The sequence below is a fragment of the Megalobrama amblycephala genome, linkage group LG7, assembly GCF_018812025.1.
Source record: "Megalobrama amblycephala isolate DHTTF-2021 linkage group LG7, ASM1881202v1, whole genome shotgun sequence".
Classification (NCBI taxonomy): Eukaryota; Metazoa; Chordata; class Actinopteri; order Cypriniformes; family Xenocyprididae; genus Megalobrama; species Megalobrama amblycephala.
Genome location: NC_063050.1, coordinates 47242954 through 47264137, shown reverse-complemented (window position 1 = coordinate 47264137; position 21184 = coordinate 47242954).

Genomic DNA, 21184 nt, shown 5'->3' with positions numbered 1-21184 from the left:
CGACACAGCGAATGCCGGTGGTAAACACTCGTGTTCCAATACTCGTGCACGAGTTTTGGGAGGCGTTCCCTCGAAATGAGCTGTGAAGGAGGGGGGGGGTTTTCTTACGCATGCGCTCATTTCAAAAACTCACTAACAGTCTTTGGTTTCTCAGTCGACGAAAAGATCCTCTTTAGCACCTTTAAGGAACCTCTTGAAAATTGTCTGTAGAGATTTTTTTTTTTTTTTAAATCTATTTTTCTGTACTTTTATAAATTATATTTATATTATTATATATTATATCATTAATATTATATGAAGACAAAATGCTCTGACCTCATCAGCTGCAGCTCTGTCTCACTGTAGGGAGGTGGCGCTGCAGGAGTGGAATATAAGGCTGGTGGTGTAGTGGGAGTCTCATCATTAAAATGTATGTCGTATTCGGGGGTGGGGGGGGGGGGGGGAGATATGCAGCCATTAGCAGGAGCAAATGCAGGAATATTCATACTTAATCTAAATGAGATAGTAGCCTATACAATTAAAGGGATAGTTCAAAAAAAATAAAAAAAATAAAAACTGTCATTAATCCTCCAGTTATTCAACTGACATTTTGACGCTTCAAAAAGTTCATAAAGAGATTGTAAAATTAATCCATATGATTTGAGTGGTTTAGTCCAAATTTTCAGAAGAGACTCAATCGCTTTATATGATGAACAGACTGAATTTAGGTATTTATTCACATATAAACATTCATCAACTCACAAGTCAGTTGTGGTAAACTGAAGCTCAAGCATGTTTGCTTGATGCGTGTGAGAACCAATGAGGTTCATTCTCGTGTTACGCAGCACGTTTGAGAACCTCATTGGTCAAGAGTCAATGAAGTTTGTTCTCGCGCATTTCGGATGAGCTTGCTTATGTTTGCTGAACAATATTTATATGTGAATAAAAGCCCAAATTAACCTATTTGTGCCCAAATTTTTCTGAATGGTTTCATGCATATAGTCCTGTTAATAGTGTCCTATGTGAACATGTTCTGCATTTATTTTCCCCAGGTTTTTTTTTTTTTTCTTAAAAAACACGTTTGAATGTGCGGCAAGTTGCAGGTGGGCAAATATGTTGTATGCACCCCTCAAAGTAAAATTTGAATAGGAGGATAACATTTATGCATCTAACTCAAAATAACTGCTTCAGATCAACAGATCTGATCAACAGATCCATCAAAGTTGAAGAACATTCGATGTGAACACAAAAAAGCTGCATCTAGCTTATAATCTCTTGAATATGAAACACAACAAACAACAAATCCATTTGTTTTACAGTGGTGGAACACAGTACAGAACAAAGTGCAGCCGTTAAGTTGCTCCAACAGAGCATTGTGAATTAAAATGTTAAATTACATCGTTCATTAGAAAAAATTACATCTATATGTGACCCTGGACCACAAACCCAGTCATAAGTTGCACGGGTATATTTGTAGCAATAGCCAACAATACATTTTATGAGTCAAAATTATTATTTTTTTCTTTAATGCCAAAGATCATTAGGATATTAAGTAAAGATCATGTTCAATTAAGATATTTTGTAAATTTTCTACTGTAAATATATAAAAAAATTCTTTTTGTGAATGGATATACATTGTTATGGACCTAATTTGGTCAAATTTAAGGCAATTTTCTCAATATTTCGATTTTTTTTTGCACCTTCAGATTCCAGATTTTCAAAGTTGTTGGCCAAATGTCATATCATAACAAACCATACATCAATGGAAAGCTTATATATATATATATATATATATATGTCAACAAAAACTGAGGGTTTGCCTTCGCTATCCTTCCTGGAAGTAGGGGTTGGAAGTTGACAGCCTCATGTCACAGGAAGTGACCATTTATTACCTTTTTTTGTTCTTGAAATCCTTTATTTGGATGTTTTCTTTCATGTAATTGAGAAATAAAACATAGAAAACATCTAGAAAAAAACTTACAAAATGAAAATGACAACCATACTGCGTCAACTAGTTGCCGGTGGGCTAAAATGGGTTAAATCTGTTTATAAAGCAGTTCCCAATGGGGTATGCGAGGTGACAGAGGGGCTATGCAAACAAAATGGTGAGTTTTGCCATTCATTCAATTCTTCCCCACCTTAAAATAACATTAAAACCAAGCATGTATTTCTAACAGGCACAATGTCGTAATGCCATCCAATCAAAATAACACATATTTTGCGGTCAAAACTGACAGCATCCATTTCCACATGAAGAACAAAAATAGCCTGGCAGAGAAAGTGCATAGATATCAACTCTTGATACAAAACATACCTTTTGTGAGTTCTTGTTTTAATGTTGATATTATTATACGAGCAAGAATGCAAATCCAAATATCCACACGATTGACATTGATTTTATGCAACAGTTCAGCAAACGGTAAGTGATGTTCTTCACAGTATTATCAGTATTAGCTCTATTTTGCAACGAAATAATAGTTCCAACGAAAGCTACAGTAGTGTTCTGTTAAAGAATCTGGGACTTTTTTTGAAAGAATCGATTCATTTATTAATAAGAGCATAGAACCCAAGAGGCGAAACTCTGATGCTTTTTGGGTAACAGCCACTAGGTGTCGCATCGGTAGCGCGACAGCCATTTTGGAACGAAAATGCCAACTGGCCAATAGAATAATTACATTTTACGCACCCAAATTCGGCAAATCTCACAGCCAAATCAGGAACGCAATAGAACATTTCTCAAATTCAGTCAATTTTATGACACCTACAGTAAATGTTATTGTCTTAGCCTATATATGTTTTATATTAGGCCTATCAGTTGTGGAATCCAACCATTACACATCTGAGGTAATGTAGTTAGCCTACTTTTGAGCCTACTATTGAGTATTTCCATTTTATGCAACTTTACATATTTACTATTAATAGTAAATTAATACATTAATAATTAATAAAGTTAAGATCATCATGTTTGCAGCGTGATCCAGGGGATTAAAGTGGAGTAATTTACTTTCTTAAAAATAGGCTTTGTTTTAAAAAAGAGAGCGGTAACACTTTACATTAAGGTTTGCTTTGTAAAGGGTTTATAAAGGTATTTCTTAATGAGTAATAAGTCATTTATAAATGCATTATAAATTATTAATAAGCAGTTATAACTGCATGAATAAAAGGGTGACTTTAACGCAATACCTGCCAAATAGTGAGCCGTTTTTAACTCACATGTTATAAATGCTTAATAAATGTATTTATTCACTTTTATATAACTCAAAACCAGATTCTTGATTTATTTCATGATGCAGCAAAAATTGATATTGATTAATAAGGAAAATGTAATTACAGTATTAGTTACCTGTGAATGATAATGTAGGGTGGACACTTGTGAACCATTTATTCATGAGTTATAAACATTAATAACCTATAAAAGTAAACCTTAATGTGAAGTGGAAACCTGTGAACCATTTATTAATGAGTTAAAAACATTAATAACCTGTGAAAGTGAACCTTAATGAAAAAGTGAACACATGTGAACCATTTATTAATGAGTTATAAACATTAATAGCCAGTGAAAGTGAACCTTAATGTAAAGTGAATACATGTGAACCATTTATTAATGAGTTATAAACAGTAATAACCTGTGAAAGTGAACCTTAATGAAAAAGTGAACACATGTGAACCATTTATTAATGAGTTATAAACATAAATAGCCAGTGAAAGTGAACCTTAATGTAAAGTGTGAACCATTTATTATTGAGTTATAAACAGTAATAACCTGTGAAAGTGAACCTTAATGTAAAGTGAACACATGTGAACCATTTATTAATGAGTTATAAACATTAATAATCTGTGAAGGTGAACCTTAATGTAAAGTGAATACATGTGAACCATTTATTATTGAGTTATAAACAGTAATAACCTGTGAAAGTGAACCTTAATGTAAAGTGAACACATGTGAACCATTTATTAATGAGTTATAAACATTAATAACCTGTGAAGGTGAACCTTAATGTAAAGTGAAAAGACTTTGGTAAGATTTGTTTATGTTTCAGGTGTGTTTGATCAGGGTTGGAGCTAAACCCTGCCCCTACTGTGTACAGTGGGCCGGAGGAATGGAGGGCTCATAAGCATCTTCCCTAGGGGCCCCGGTCCTGGAACAAGATTTCTACTGGCCCTCCCACAACCCACCTCTCACTAATCACCCCGGAATTCACAATAAAGCAAGGACCAAATAAAGACAATTCTGAAATAAAGCAGGATTAATATATATTTACTTTTCACAAAATCTGAATGTCCTGCACCAATGGCGCCCATGTTGGATTTAGGTCAGGCTGACTAATCAGAGAAAACTTGAAACAAATCATTTGACCAGCATACTCAAGACAGACCAGACTTTGATAAATGATAAAAGGATGAAAAATCTTTCTTATGCCCCAAACAAGACAATAAAAACTATGAGACTCATGGTTCATGTTGCCTGTTTTAGGGTTAAAGAATAAAGAATGCATTAAAGAATTGAAACAAAAAGGTTTATATTGTGGCGATGACACTGTTTATTCTTTGTTATAAATGTGTTTTACTTTATTCACCTGCTGTTGCGAGGAGGTGTTCAGGGGAAACAAGAGTTAGGAGGGAGGGGCTAACAGCGTGCTGGGGAGAAAAGAAGAAGGGAGTGGAACGAGAGTCAAGCGGAAAAAAACGTTAGTCAAGCTCTCCTTCTGCGTTTTATTATTTTTGGGGAAGTAAGACACCTCCTGATACCCGCGTTTTAGTTTGTAAACGGTCAGGAAATAAGCCGCAGCTCGTTGGGTGCTTTCAAACTGGAATCTCGTCTCCTGTCTGTTTATTCTGGGACAGTGCAAAACGTCACACTGGTGTCAGAAGTGGGATAATTACCACAGCTTTCTGTTTGTGATTCCCAGAAGACAATGGAGAATAAACCGGAAAGATCACGGCAGTTACCCACTGGGAAGTTAGAGCAAAGCAAGGGAGAGCCCCGGTATGGGCGGGACGAGCGTCATCATGAGGGAGAGCGAGCCGTAATGGAGAGAGCTGCGCTGATCAGTGCGCTTGCACCCACTAATCCTTTTCTGCCACTGTTGTTGAACGAATATGATCAAGAATGTTCCCTTAAAACTAGACAAAAGTCCCCTGCACCCTGTTTTAGTATGTCTCATGCTTTTGGTGAACATATTTGTATCGCGAGCACTCCGATCGTGGGAGGTTGCGATCCCGCGTGCATCCTGTCTGTTGACACAGAACTGGAAGTCAGCGGAGATAAAAATATCCAGTCTGGAGCGCAGATCGCTGATGGAAACCGCGATGGAAACACCAATGGAAACGCTGGTAAACAGAGACGCTGTACATGGGTTAAGACAGATGAAACATTTTCTTTTTGCCCTGATGATTCAAGTTACAGTTATAATCATCCACAAGCAAGTAATAAGCACATTAAAGAGGGACTGTTTAGCGAGCTGAACAGCCCAGTTGGCAGTCAAGCTAACCCATTGGGTTTATCAGAAAAGGATAATAAACCTTATTCAGTCGCCCCCTCTTACCACGCTCAATGGCCAACTACATTGCCATACGACCCCCCTACCAAATGAGCTGTGTTCACAAGCACTCTGATTTGTCAATGATGAGTAATATGAAACATACAACGGAAACACAGCCAGAGATGGCCATGTATCCAACCGCTTCAGCTGCCTCTCACCGCTGGCTCCTGGAGTCCCCAGCCGAAGAACCCATACCCACCTCCTGTTCCTTTTCTAACCTTCCAGCGCAGTCCGTCACATTCATGCCTGAACGGGGGTCTAACAAAAACCTTACCTCTCTGAAATTGGGGCATTATGATGGTCATTCTTCTTATGAAGCGTTCTGGAAGAAGTTTGAGCTGGTGGCCAAGGCTAATGGCTGGGACAAAACTGAGAAAGTGGGCCAGCTCGCAGCGGCTTTAGATGGCGATGCGCAACAGCTGCTGCTAGTTGTCCAAGGAAGTCAGATATATAGTGTTCATGCGCTGCACCAGGCTTTGTCTCACCGCTTTGGGGACATTACCCCCCTGATGGCCTTACGGCAGCAGTTTCAGGAACGCGCCCGTCGAACAAAAGAGCCCCTGGGTGTGTTTATGGCTGACCTGTGACACTTAGTCCATCGCAGCTACCCGACATTCAGTGAAAGCGTGAGGGATATGCTGGTTCTGGACACGTTCGTACGGGGATTGACCCCAGATCGGTTATGGCAGCAAGTACGAATAGCTCAGCCATCTAACATTGGTGAAGCCCTTGACCTAGCTCAGGTTATAGAGGGGATATTTGATGAACGGCCCAGTGGAGCGCTAAGCAACAATAATGTTGGCCGTACCAGGGTTTTTGCTGCTTACTCCGGGGAGCAGTCTCCATCACAAAGTGTTAAGGCAAATGCCTTCTAGAGGGAGCATGTGGTTTGTTGGCGCTGTGGAAAAACAGGTCATTTGCGCTGGGAATGTGCAACCCTGGACGTGGCCGTGGCCACACCTCCTTCGGGAAATGGACAGGGGCCGGAGTAGAGGGAGGTGCTCTCGGCCCATCAGCCATTCCAGAACCTCCCAGTGGATCACCTGTTGATTTGGTTAGTCCAGTAGAGTGCTGCCGAATAGAAGCTAAAGTGGATGGACAACCGGTGCGTGCTTTGTTGGATACTGGTTCTACAGTCACCATTATTCATCCTAAATTCTTGATAAAAAGGGTCCTTTTGACTGCTCGATTTCCCCTGGTGACTGTCATGGGTGAGAAGGCAACGTTGATGGGCCATTGTGAGGCCGAAATCGTGGTGGAGGGGCACAGCACACTTTGTCACCAACATTAGTCTCTAGAGACACCATTTTCTGGCTCTGTGATTGGGCTTTCCACTGTCTCACCGCCTGCTGTCTTTAATAGTGAGAACTGCAGTCATGGTGGGAAGAAAACAGATTCAATGCAAGTGGCAAAATCTGTCTGGGAGAGAAGTAGTGAGGGTTTGGAGGAACTCCAGAAGCAAAAATTGTGGCAAGTGATGGAACGCCATTATAACATCTTTGCCGCCTCAGCCAGTGATGTTGGGCAGACGAAGTTGGTACAGCATTTTATAAACACTGGGGATGCACCACCCATCCAGCAACGTGCACGTCGGTTACCTCCTTCGAGGCAGTCGGCTGCAGATCACTTCCTAGAAGAGATGAAGGCTTCAGGAATTATAGAACCATAAGAAAGCCCGTGGGCCTCACCAGTTGTATTAGTCCCTAAGAAGAATGTTTTTAGCCACTTAAAGAACTCGACAAGAAATGTATTAGATTCGAGCCCACTGGCGCCACATTTGAAAACAGCAGTAAAAGATTTAGGTTTCCTAATTGATAATAACCTAAAATTAGATAAGCAAATTAACTCAGTGGTACGGGCATGTTTTTATAATTTGCGTCTTTTAACTAAAGTAAAACCGTCCTTAACAAACTCTGACCTTGAAAGAGTAATTCATGCCTTTATTTTATCACGGTTAGATTTCTGTAATTCTTTGTACTCTGGCATTACTGCCACATCTTTGTCCCGTCTACAATCGGTACAAAATGCTGCGGCAAGGTTACTAAAGAAGGTGAAGAAATATGAACCAATTACCTCTGTGTTAGTTTCCTTAAATTGGTTGCCGGTCCGTTTTAGAATCAAATACAAAATTGTATTGTTCGTGTTTAAATCTTTAACTAATCAGGCACCGTCATACTTGGCAAACCTTTTAATTCCATATAATCCTCCCAGAACACTACGATCAGAGAACCAAAATTTACTTGTAGTGCCTAGAACAAAGTGCCTATATAAAAGCGATCGGGCATTCGCTGTGGAATGAGCTACCTCTGTCGATCAGGTCCGCCAAATCTTTGGCAATATTTAAGAAACTGTTGAAAGCACACCTAATGTTGGTAGCATATAATGACTAGATGTGGTCTTTTTATTTTGATGTGGTGTTTTATGTTGTCGATGTATGTTTTTTTTTCTCCCATGTAAAGCACTTTGGCGCAACCTTGGTTGCCTTTTAAATTGTGCTATATAAATAAATAGAACAAGAACAAGAATGGTGACTGGCGTTTCTGCGTTGACTTCAGATGCCTAAATGAGGTGACTATCAAGGACTCTTACCCACTTCCGCGGGTTGATGAGTCACTGGACCGGATTGCTGGGTCCAGGTGGTTTTCTTCACTAGATCTGCGTAGTGGGTATTGGCAGGTCCCCCTCAGTGTTGATGCAAGACCAAAGACTGCCTTCACGACAGGGACAGGCCTCTGGCAATTCAAGACCATGCCCTTTGGTCTGTGCAACGCTCCGGCAACCTTTGAGCGGCTGATGGAGCGGGTGCTCCAGGGAATTCCAAGGGAGGCATGCCTGGTCTATTTGGATGACATTTTAGTCCATGGAAAAGACTTTGAATCAGCCCTGAGTGCCCTCGACCTCGTCATGACCAGGATAGCTCAGGCTGGTCTGAAATTGCATCCGGAGAAGTGCCAGCTGATGCAGAAAGCCGTGAACTTCTTGGGCCACTATGTGAGTGCTGCAGGGGTGGCTACTGATGATCAGAATACGTCAGCTGTTCGCGAATGGCCAGTCCCATGCAACCTTAGGCAGTTGCGGTCTTTGCTAGGACTAGCATCATATTATCGGAAATTCGTCCCTGGGTTCGCAACTGTTGCCGCTCCCCTCCATGAATTAACAAAGAAATCACAACAGTTCCAGTGGGGGCAAGAACAGCAGCAGGCTTTTGAAAGCCTGAAGGAGGCTTTATGTCATGCTCCAGTCTTGGCCGCCCCAGACCCTAGTTTACCATTCATCCTGGACACAGACGCCAGCAATGTTGGTCTGGGTGCAGTTCTCTCCCAGGAGGGGGAAAAGGGGAGAGAGGGTCATTGCCTACTACAGTCGAGCCTTTCAACAGGGCAGAACAGTAATTACTGTGTGACCCGACGTGAACTTTTAGCTGTGGTGGAGGCAGTCTGTAATTTCAAGCATCACCTCTGCGGTCTTAATTTTGTGATCCGAACAGATCACAGCTTCTCTACATTGGCTGTTGTCTTTCCGAGAGCCAGAGGGACAGGTGGCACGATGGATAGAATGCCTACAGGAGTTTCAATTCACCATTCAGCATCGCAAGAGGAGGGAGTCACCAGAATGCGGATGGTTTGTCAAGGCGCACATGTATGGCATCATGCCCACAATGTCAGCGACTGGTTGGATATGTGATGCAGGGACCGGCTGATGAGACCCCAAGAGATGGGGAAGGAGGCGTCTTGTTGTGCAGTGCTGCCTGATTCAAGTGTAGCATGGGCCATTGAACAGCGCAAGGACCCCGAGCTCCAGGTAGTCATCGATTGGGTGGAAGCTGGAAGGAGGCCTGCATGGGAAGAGGTCATGGCTTTTGGACCAGTAGTGAGGGGGCTGTGGTTCATGCGGGATGGCCTGACATTGAATTTGGGAGTGTTACAGAGAGGATTCGTGGAACCTGTGACTGGCATAACCAAGTGGCAGACAGTAGTGCCGAAGTCCTGTCACCGCCTGGTTCTGGAAGCAATGCACGGACAGCCAGGGGTAGGACATTTTGGAGTCAACAAAACATTAAAAAGAGTTCAGCAAGAGTTCTATTGGCATACCTGTCATAGGGATGTGGAGTCCTACTGTCGACGGTGTGATGTCTGCACTGCTAAAAAAGGGCCAACCTGCCAGTCTCATGCCCCGTTACAACAACGCCTGGTAGGCTGTCCCATGGATCGCGTGGCTGTGGATGTACTAGGACCGTTTCCACAGACCCCTAGAGGAAATCGGTTTGTGGTGGTCGCCATGGACTACTTTACAAAATGGCCAGAGGCCTATGCTGTTCCTAACCAGGAGGCAGTGACGGCGGCGAATGTCCTCCTGGAAGGTATGTTTGCTCGCTTTGGGGTTCCCACTGAGGTGCATACGGATCAGGGGAGGAACTTTGAGTCACGTGTGTTCTCCGAGTTTTGCTGGCAGTTGGGCATCTGAAAGACGAGGACGACTCCCCTACACCCTCAGAGTGATGGGTTAGTAGAGAGGTACAATCAAACACTGGCCACCCAGCTGGCCCTGTGTGTGAGCCAAGATCAGAAAGACTGGGATCTTCAGCTGCCAATGGTGCTGCTTGCAAATCGGAGTGCGGTGCAGGAGACCACTGGATGTACACCAGCTGTCCTCATGCTGGGCAGAGAACTGCGAACCCCATCTTCCTTGTTGATGGGTCAACCTCCAGATGCACCAAGAGCCCCACCTGGTTTGGAGTATGCCTATCAGCTACAAGACCGGCTGCAGTCAGCCCATGAGTTTGCTCGTCGTCAGGCTTTGCAGGCGGGAGTTCGCCAAAAACGGGCATATGACCATCATTGTACGGGACGCGATTTTAATGCTGGAGAGCTGGTATGGGTCTATAGTCCGAAAAGGCAGAAGGGACATTCACCTAAACTGGATTGTGTAGGACCCTGTTATGTAGTGAAGAAGCTTGGAGAGTCTGTTTACCGCGTTCGGAAGAGGCCTGGGGGACAGACAGTGGTTTTACACCGGGACAGGATGGCTCCATACCTGGGAGAACAGCAACCGTTCAGGAGCAGAGGACAACGCCAGACCGCTGGGGCGTCCCAACCTGCGGACAGAGGAGCTGAACATGCAGCACCGGACAAGGGATCTGGGGTTGTCTGGGTCAGTCTGGGTTGGGCGCACCTGAAGATTGCAAAATGAGCCCTGATCATCGTTTGACTGGTGAAAGACATTGCAATGGCGCCCGTCGTACCAGCCAGGATGTGGAGTTCTGGCAGACTAACCCCGTGAGGCTTGGACTACCTGTCAGTGGCCCGCAGCAGACCACAAGAGAGAAGATTGGATCACGGCTTCGCCCTAGGGAGGCACTTCGTGTACCCCAGCGTTTTGTGGATTTCACCTTTCCTCGGGGACGAGGAAACTCGAGGAGGGGGCAGTGTGGCGATGACACTGTTTATTCTTTGTTATAAATGTGTTTTACTTTATTCACCTGCTGTTGGGAGGAGGTGTTCAGGGGAAAAAAGAGTTAGGAGGGAGGGGCTAACACAGCGCGCGGGGAGAAAAGAAGAAGGGACTGGAACCAGGGCCGGCGCAAGCTCAACTGCCGCTCTAGGCAAAACCCCGTCGTGCTGCCCCCACTTACACTCACAATTAAACTCGATCTTTGAGATGCATGTGAAAGACAGGAGGTTTTGTTTATTGATTTATTAATAAACTTGCACTAATATAAAAGCATGTACAAGCATGTTTTCTGATTTCTTTTCTTTTTTCATTCTGCAATGTAAAAAAATAATCAACACGTAACCTCTACAAATGCAAACACTTATGTTAAATAATAGTAAGAATATCTCCTGGAAGATTCAGGAGAATTCCTGGTGAGCCGCTGATAAATTGGGCCGGCAGTAGCCTACTTCGACATAAAAACAGTTTACAGGACGCGCAAAGCACACGAAAGCCACAAATCGGTGGTAGTTCTAGCTAATTGCGAAGCGACGTTGTGCAAGCTGTTCTCACGCCCAATATCCCGTCACTTGCGCGTGCACAGCTCCATTATGAATAGAGGTTATAAATATATGGCATTTATAAATATTGTGCGAACAAAGGTGAGCAACGTGACTGCTCCGCTTTCTCTCACACACATAGGCGAAAATCTCACCAAAATCTCATTTGTTATTAGGCTATCTATTAATAAAAAACGGGACAATACATTTTTAATGTTTTTGTGTTTTAATTGCTGCAGGTTCCCTATATCATTACATTAATAATTATTATGATTTAATTTTATTAGGATTTTTGTTCTGTTTTTAATACAATTCAAAAAACTATTACACTATTTTGAAAAATCTAAACAATAAAACAACATAAATATTAAATTAGATTAATAAAAAAGCATTTAACAAATATTTTTAACATTATTAGTGAATTTAATATTTTCATTTTTACGAGCTGGTCTAGCCATAGCCTACAGAAATTTCAACTTTTTCTTTTATTTTTGTAATTATTATTTTGCATTTTAGTCTCAATTTAACTTAGCACTAAGTAAGTTGCAAGTGTATTATTTATTTATTCATATCTGAGTGTACCTTCACCACTTGATAAGACGTGTGGAAATTGCTGCATTGTGACTGGGGACGTTTAAATTGTCTAAAACAATCCCACACCCTGTTATAAAACACATAACCGTATTACTTTAATTTAACATGAATAGTTATGTTACTACCTTGAAAGTCGAAACAGATAACAATGTTTCTTTTGATAATTGATGATATGGCGCTCTGCTCTGGTCCAGGTTAGCGGCGCGCGCGCGACCAAGTGTAGTAGTGACAGAGTAGCAGCACAGCCCCCTCTGTTGGTGAATATAATAACTACACGATTGCTCTGATAACCAACAGGCTGCTGTATGTTGGTTGTGCTTTTTTGCAATGTATTTGCGGGTTATTTTGAACGAGCTATAAAACGGGGACATTTCCAGGGACAGCTCCAGTCGGGGACGGAGCACCAAAAACCGGGACTGTCCCCGGAAAATGGGGACATCTGTTCACTACGTTCACAAACCACTGTTAATTTTAATAGAAAATAGGCCTACAGTATAAGGGAGCATGGCAGAAGGCGCGCAAAGAGTGCTCCCTCTGTAATCACTAAAAAGTTGTCATATCTCACAAAGTTCTGTTATAATAAATAAAGCTGTCACACATTGAATCTCTTATTTAGATTATATCTAAATTTCTTTGTTTTTAATGAGAGAATTTGCAATCGTGCAAACTCATATAGTCCACTCACCGCTCAAAACGCCGGTGTTTTTGTTCAGTGATATGCCGCTCTAGGTTGGGGCGGGGTTTGGTACTCAGTAGAATGAGGGAAAGATAATTTAGATTTAGAATAACTTTCGGGTGATGTCCCAAAAATAAATTAATTAATTAACTTAAAAACTAAATCCCTCTCCTTTTTGCCGCCCTTACTGTGCTGCCGCCCTAGGCGGCTGCCTAGTTCGCCTATAGGCAAGGGCGTAATTTCCACTGGGGACAGGGGGGACATGTCCCCCCCACTTTTCAAAATCCCGTTTGTGTCCCCCCCCACTTTCAAACTAGTTTATGATTTTTTTAACCGCACGCCGTCATCGCCACGGAGGAGCAGAACACAGAGAGCCTGCCTGTGTCGATGCGCGCGTTCGCGTCCGCATCCAGGAACGTCGCGTGTGCACACTCTAAAAACAGCTCATTGAAAGTTCTAATGAGCAAGTATTGCGGTTGCGGCACAGTCAGCGATGAAACGGCAGAAACAGCAACAGATGTCTTTAATGTCGTCATGGATGAAATGAAAGAAGTTGGTTGATTCAATAAATTAGCTCAGGTCAGGATAATCATATTTTCTTTCTACACCTGTTGATGTTAGCGACTGAGCTAACGTTAACATACACTGATGCTAGGTAACTTCTTATTTAGACTGTTAGCTAAATATTTAATGTAAGAACATTAGCATGAAAACAAGTCCACATTTAGGGTGACCCAGACGTCCCCGTTTTCCGGGGACAGTCCCGTTTTTTTGTGCTCCGTCCCCGACTAGAGCTGTCACCGGAAATGTCCCCGTTTTATAGCTCGTTCAAAATAACCCGCAAATACATTGCAAAAATGTCCGACCAGCATACAGCAGCCTGCTGGTTATCGGAGCAATCTTGTAGTGATCATGTTCACCAACAGAGGGAGCCGTGCAGCCACACTGGTCGCGCACGCGCCGCTATTTCATGAAGAACGTGAGAGAAGAACGCCATTCAGTGTTGCCAAGTCCGCTGTTTTCCCAGCGGAATTGGGGTACATTTTCACTGTCCCCGCGGGTCGTTTTTCATGTCTGCAGGTTGAAAAACCGCCAAAAACGTGGATTTTTTCCCCGGAACGAGATTTTTACCAAAGGACAACATAGTTTTGAGTATAGCGGGTTTTGTTGTGAAAACCTGGCAACCCCGGCGCCATTATCATCATTTATCAAACATCGTTATCATTTTCAGCTTCCAGGTAATTCCATAAACATACTATCTGATAATGGTAAATTAAAGTACTGTTACGTGTTTTATAACAGGGCCTCAACAGAGTGCAGGATTGTTTTGGACCATTTTAAATGTCCCCAGTCACAACGCAGCGATTTCCACACACGTCTTAACTATATCACGTGGTGAAAGTACGCTCAAATATAAATAAATTAATAAAAAAAAACAATAACAATACTCTTGCAACTCACTTAGTGCTTAAAATGAGTCTAAAATGCAAAATAATAGTTAAAAATAGTTAAAAGCTTAAAGTTTATTTCTGTAGGCAAAACAGCTTGTGAAAATATTAAATTCAATAATAAATGTTAAAAATATTTGCTGTTTTATTTTTAGTTTAATAGTTTTTTGCAGCTAGGCATACTGTTACTTTTTTTTGAGAATTGTTTAAACCAGACCAAAAATCCTAATAATAAAATTAAATCATAATAATTATTAATGTAAAATCAATGTGGAACCCACAACAACTTAAAAAAAAAAAAATTAAAATGTATTGTCCCCGTTTTTTAATTAATAGATAATAACAAGTGAGTTTTCGGTGAAATTTTGACCATTAAAATAGGAAATGTCCCCGGTTTCCTTTTTTCAGAAATCTGGTCACCTTACTTTAAAGGTGCCCTAGATTCAAAAATTTAATTTACCTTGGCATAGTTAAATAACAAGAGTTCAGTACATGGAAAAGACATACAGTGAGTCTCAAACCCCATTGTTTCCTCCTTCTTATATAAATCTCATTTGTTTAAACAACCTCCAAAGAACAGACGAATCTCAACATAACACTGACTGTTACGTAACAGTCGGGGTGTACGCCCCAATATTTGCATAATGCCAGCCCATGTTCCCAACATTATGAAAGGGATTACACAAGGGCAGCCAGTTAACGTCTGGAGCTGCACACAGCCGAATCATCAGACTAGGTAAGCAAGAACAACAGCGAAAAATGGCAGATGGAGCAATAATAACTGACATAATCCATGATATTTTTACTGATATTTGTAAATTGTCTTTCTAAATGTTTCGTTAGCATGGTGCTAATGTACTGTTAAATGAGGTTAAAGTTACCATCGTTTCTTACTGTATTCACAGAGACAAGAGCCGTCGCTATTTTCATTTTTTAAACACTTGCAGTCTGTATAATGCATAAACACAACTTCATTCTTTATAAATCTCTCCAATAGTGTAGCATTAGCCGTTAGCCACGGAGGACAGCCTCAAATTCACTCAGAATAAAACTTTAACATCCAAATAAATACTTTACTCACATAATTCGAAGCATGCATGACAAACATCTTGTAAAGATCCATTTGAGGGTTATATTAGCTGTGTGAACTTTGTAAATGCGCTGTAATATAGTCGACAGCTCATGTGGCAGGGAGCATGCGATTTAAGGGGGCGGCGCCGAGTGTAAATCAGTGCATTGTTAATGATGCCCCAAAATAGGCAGTTAAAAAAATTAATTTAAAAAAATCTATGGGGTATTTTGAGCTGAAACTTCACAGACACATTCAGGAGACACCTTAGACTTATATTACATCTTGTGAAAAAGCATTCTTGGGCACCTTTAAACCGCAACATTTTCTGTCAGCAGGGTTTTTCCTGCATAGAGAATTACGAGGCGGCCGCCTCCATCATTCTGATAAGAGTGTTTTCCTACAATGATGTAATGAAACAGTGACAATTTAAGGTTGAAGGGAACATTTTAAATAAATGTTCATTTATAAGCAACCTACTTCAGTGTGATATGTTACAATATTATCATGCTTAACACTGAGAATGTGAATAATTGTAAAGGGATGATCAAGTTCCGATATCTAAATCAGAGAATATCATCATCAGGCGGTTGGCGGGTGGATAATTTATTTTTAACAGTGGATCCAGGTACAAGTCAATGCACAGACTTTTTCTTTGTTCAGTTTGGATACCGAACATGGGTTGGAGCTCTTTATTTTGAACTCTTAAAGTTCACCAGATTAATGAATTTATCTTTAAAATGTACAAAATTTTCTTATGGGGGACCATGCCCCCGGACCCCCCTAGAGGGTTTGTGTGTCCCCCACTTTTCAAACCAAAGTTACACCCTTGCCTATAGGCACACGCCGGCCCTGAGTGGAACGTTAGTCAAGTGGAAAAAAACGTTAGTCAAGCTCTCCTTCTGCGTTTTATTATTTTTGGGGAAGTAAGACACCTCCTGATACCCGCGTTTTTGTTTGTAAACGTTCAGGAAATAAACCACAGCCCGTTGGGTGCTTTCAAACTGGAATCTCGTCTCCTGTCTGTTTATTCTGGGACAGTGCAAAACGTCACAATATATATATAAAAACTGTGTGTGTGTGTGTGTGTGTGTACTTGTTTTGACTATAGGCTACTTGTGAAGACCAAATGTCTGGTTGACTGGTCCTCACTGGTCCTCATCAGCCAAAAGAGGTTTTTATTTGAATCTAATGATTGTCAAATGTTCCTGTGATGGGTGGGTTTATGAGTAAAGTAGGGATTGGGTTCTGATAGAAAATATCTTTGACCTGATATAAAATCAATGGAAGTCTATGCAATGTCATTTTGTACACTTGCGAATGCCGTTTGTATTTTGGGGATTCAGCTATGTTTGGCCAGGGGGGTTGTCCAAGATGGCGTCCTGCTAAGTTTGCTTTATCGTGCTCTGCTGACAAATCTACTTTTAACAGCCAAATTACACTACTTATATCTCTGATACATTTATTAGTTTCTATAAATACCTCATAGTGCTCCCCGAGATTGTAAATATGAAGTCTGTCGCAGATAAAAGGAAAGAAAAAGAGATGCACGTGTAGCTGATAATGTGAGCCATCACAGCTATGCGTCTCCCGGTGAGATCCTCTTATCTACTTCGTTTCCAGAGAGCCCTGGTAAGCCCCCTACAAAGAAAGGTAAAGCAGAAGACGACGCCGTGATTTCCACTCTCTCTCAGCTGATAAATAATCGTTCGGACGCCCTGGAGAAAATGGTGGGGGACAACGCTCTTAAGATTGAAGGACTAAAAAAAACTGTGGACTTTGTATGTGCTGAGCTGAATGATATTAAGGGTAAGGTTGGCCATGTTGAAACTAGACTAAATACCGAGGAAAAGAAGATGGAACTCTGCGAAAAAAGAACTGCAGATTTGGAAAGATGCTCTCGCCGCTGGAACCTGCGTTTACATGGAGTACCTGAAAAAGAAAGTGAAAATGTCAGAGCCGAATCTATCAGCATTTGTGCAGCCACCTTTCCAGAGGAGGGCAAGACCCTTCCAGATAAGATTGATACTGTCCACCGCATTGGAAAGAGACTTCCCAATTCTTCAAGGCCGCGTGCGATCATTATCCAGTTTTCCTCACGCGTGACGAGAGATGGTGTGTGGAGAGCGGCGAAATCGTCAGAGTTTCTGCGGGCGAACAAGCTTCGGTTTACTGAGGATCTCACTGCTTTTGACCGAGAAAGGAGGCAGCTGCTATGGCCGGCTGTTGAGAAGGCCCGCAAGGAAGGGAAAAGGGCGCATTTTGTGGGTCATCGTGCATTTGTCGAAGGCTCTGAAATTAACCCTATGTAAGTCGGCCAGCGGACTTACATAGGGTCGGCTTTTTTTTTTTTAGCTCTACCTTTTTATTGTGGAGCAGGACACATTTGAAGGCTGAAAATTTACTTGACTTGACCTTGTTGACAGCTGCTTTAGCATTTTCCACAAGTAAGCTTCTTATTCGCTGTTCATTGTTCAGAGTTCTATTTTTATTATTATTATTTTTGTATGTCTATTTCTGTTTTTTCTCTCAATGCCAGAGGTCTAAGAGACATTACTAAACGAAAGGCTTTGTTCCTGTATGCCAAATCGTTCAAGACTGACTTTTGTTTTTTTCAAGAGTCCCACTCCGTTGCCAGCGATACTGCATTTTGGAAAAATCAGTGGAACAATGACGTTTGGATGGCTCACGGTTCGGAGCGTTCAGCGGTAGTTCTGACTTTGAAAAACTTTTTTGCTGGAGAGGTTTTACACCATTTTAGTGACCCAAGTGGACATTTTTTGCTTATGGTCATTTGTTTAAATAACACTGTGGTAATACTAATTAATATCTATGGTTACAATAGTTCTCATGAAAATGACTTACTGCTTGAAGTGATAGAAGAGAAGATATTGCTGTGGCTTAATGCATACCCAAATGCCTTAGTTTTCATTGGTGGGGACTTTAATATTGTGCCTGATAATAATCTTGATAGACTACCACCTAAACAGTCTGCCTCTACAAATTCTAAATTAAAGAGATTTATGGACAAATTTGATATTATTGATATTTGGAGGGAGAAATTTCCAAGCATTAAATCCTATACTTGGTGTAACAAAAGTTGTTCTAAACAATCCCGCATTGATTACTGGCTTGTTTCACAATCTCTCAGAGATTTTAATGTTTCTGTTAGTACCTTCCCCCATGACTGATCACAAAGCAACTCTTTTTCAATCCCCTCTATCCTTAGCTCTCTCTTCTTCAAGTCCTCAAACTTCTTATTGGAAGCTTAACTCTTCTTTGCTTAAGCATGACCAACTGAGAAAAAATATTTTATTTTTGATTGAGTATTACTGGATCAAAGCACAAAAGGAAAATAAATACAGCCTCAATTGGGAGCTTCTTAAACACGAACTTGGCAAATGTGCTAGAAACTTCGGCAGCCATCAAACTAAACTTAAAAAATGTGAAGAGGAGACTGTCATTTCCAAAATAATGACTCTCTGTGGTAAAATGCATGATGGTCTGTCAGAAGCTGAGTTGGTAGAACTTACTGATCTACAAACTCAATTAGACTCAATATATAAATTTAAGGCAGAAGACTCTTTTATTCGGTCTAGAAGAAGATGGTTAGAGCAAGGAGAGCAAAGTACAGCATATTTCTTCAGAATGGAAAAGAATAATTATAGAAGTTTAACTATTAATTCTTTAAATATCAACGGTACTGTTTTTTCTGATCCTACGGAAATTGGCACATTTTGTGCAAGCTTCTATTCTAATCTTTACCAATCCAAATACTGCAAGGACTCAGCTCTGTCCTTTTTCCAGTCTTTGAAGGATGTTAGGACATTATCTAATGAAGATAAGATCGCCTGCGATAAAGATATATCCATTGATGAAGTAATGGAGTCTATTGAAGCTCTTAAGAACAATAAGTCCCCGGGCACAGATGGGCTGACAGCCGAACTTTACAAACACTTTTCCCTAGAGCTAGCACCTTTCTTGCTTAAGATGTATTTGGAGAGTATTGCTTCTGAAACACATCCACCTTTATCACAGGGATTACTTACTTTAATACCTAAACCTAAGAAAGACATTTTATTGATTGATAACTGGCGTCCAATCTGTTTGTTAAATTGTGATTATAAGATATTAGCTTTGTTACTGGCTAAAAGACTGAAACGTGTTCTGGGTACAATAATAGAAGAAACTCAGTCAGGTTTTATTCCTAACAGGCATATTGCTAATAATATACGCCTAGTTTTAGATTTGTTAGACTATGATGATCTGATTAGCGATGAAAGTTTTATTCTTTTTTTAGATTTTTATAAAGCCTTCGATTCCCTTGAACATGATTTTATTTTACAATCCCTGTATAAATTTGGTTTTGGTGATTTCTTTTGCAAAATTGTCCAAACTTTATACAAAAATGGCAACTGCTCAATTAATCTTAAATCTGGCACTTCTCCAAGATTTAATGTGTTTAGAGGGGTTCGCCAGGGTTGTCCGGTATCGCCTTACTTGTTCTTACTAGCTGCTCAGCTCCTTACGTCTTCTCTGTTGAGTAGTCAACTAAAAGGTATTAATATAGCTGATAAACAGATTCTTATAACCCAATTAGCCGACGATACTACACTCTTTTTAAAAAATGACTCACAGATCCCTATCGCTCTTGATCTAATTAAACTATTTTCTAAAGCTTCCGGTTTATTTCTGAATTTAAATAAATGTGAACTCCTTCCCTTAAAGTCTTGTTCTGCTTCTTTCCTGCATAGTATTCCGGTTAAGACCGAAGTGTGTTATTTGGGTGTCATTGTTTGTAAAGATGTTAAAATGAGAGGAAAATTAAACTTTGATCCAGTAATTACTAAAGCTAATAAAAAATTTAACTCCTGGCTCCAAAGGGACTTATCTTTACGGGGAAGGGCTCTCCTCGCTAAAGCCGAAGGTGTTTCTCGATTGACCTACCCTGCTCTTTCCTTGTATGTAGATAAGTCAATTTGTGTGAAGGTTGATAGAATGCTCTTTGACTTTTTATGGAAACACAAGAGACATTACTTAAAAAAATCTGTTGTCATAAATAGCTTTGATAAGGGAGGTCTTAACTTTCTTGACTTCGCTTCTTTAAATAATACGTTTAAGATCAATTGGTTGAGGACTGATTCTGATTCCATATGGAACACTATTCCTAACTATATCTTTTCTAAAGTCGGTGGTCTTCCCTTTCTCTTAGTATGTAACTACAATATTTTTAAATTGCCCATCAAATTATCAAATTTCCATAAACAGATGCTTTTGGCTTGGCATTTAATTTACAAACATAATTTTAGTCCCCACAGGTATTTTATTTGGAATAACCATGATATCCGATATAAAAATAAAACTCTTTTTTTTCCAGATTGGTTTACTAACAATATTCTTTTGGTTTCTCAACTTTTAAATTCAAATGGTCTTTTGTTTTCTTATTCTGAATTTTTAGCTAAATATTGTATTCCTGTCACCCCACGAGACTTTGCTATAGTGATGGATGCTATCCCTAGTGGAGCTATTGCTCTTTTAAAAAACTCAGGAGACTCTTCAACTTTTTTTACCTCTTGGGCTCATCCTTTTGAGACAACAATAGGGAAGGTTTGTTTTTTGTCCAGTCCTTCTCTCAGGAATAGAAGGATTAGACAACTCTTTCAGAATGATATCATCACTGTCCCTTCTGTAATATTTTATTGGAGTAATTGTTTTAATAATATTCCTTGGAAGAAAGTGTGGTCTTTACCCAACAAATATTTAATCACTAATAAGGTTAAAGAGGTTTCATTTAAGTTGTTATACCGTTTCTACCCTGTCAATCTTTATATCCAAAAAATGTTTCCTGAGAAGGATTCACTATGCTCTTTTTGTGGGGCAGAAGA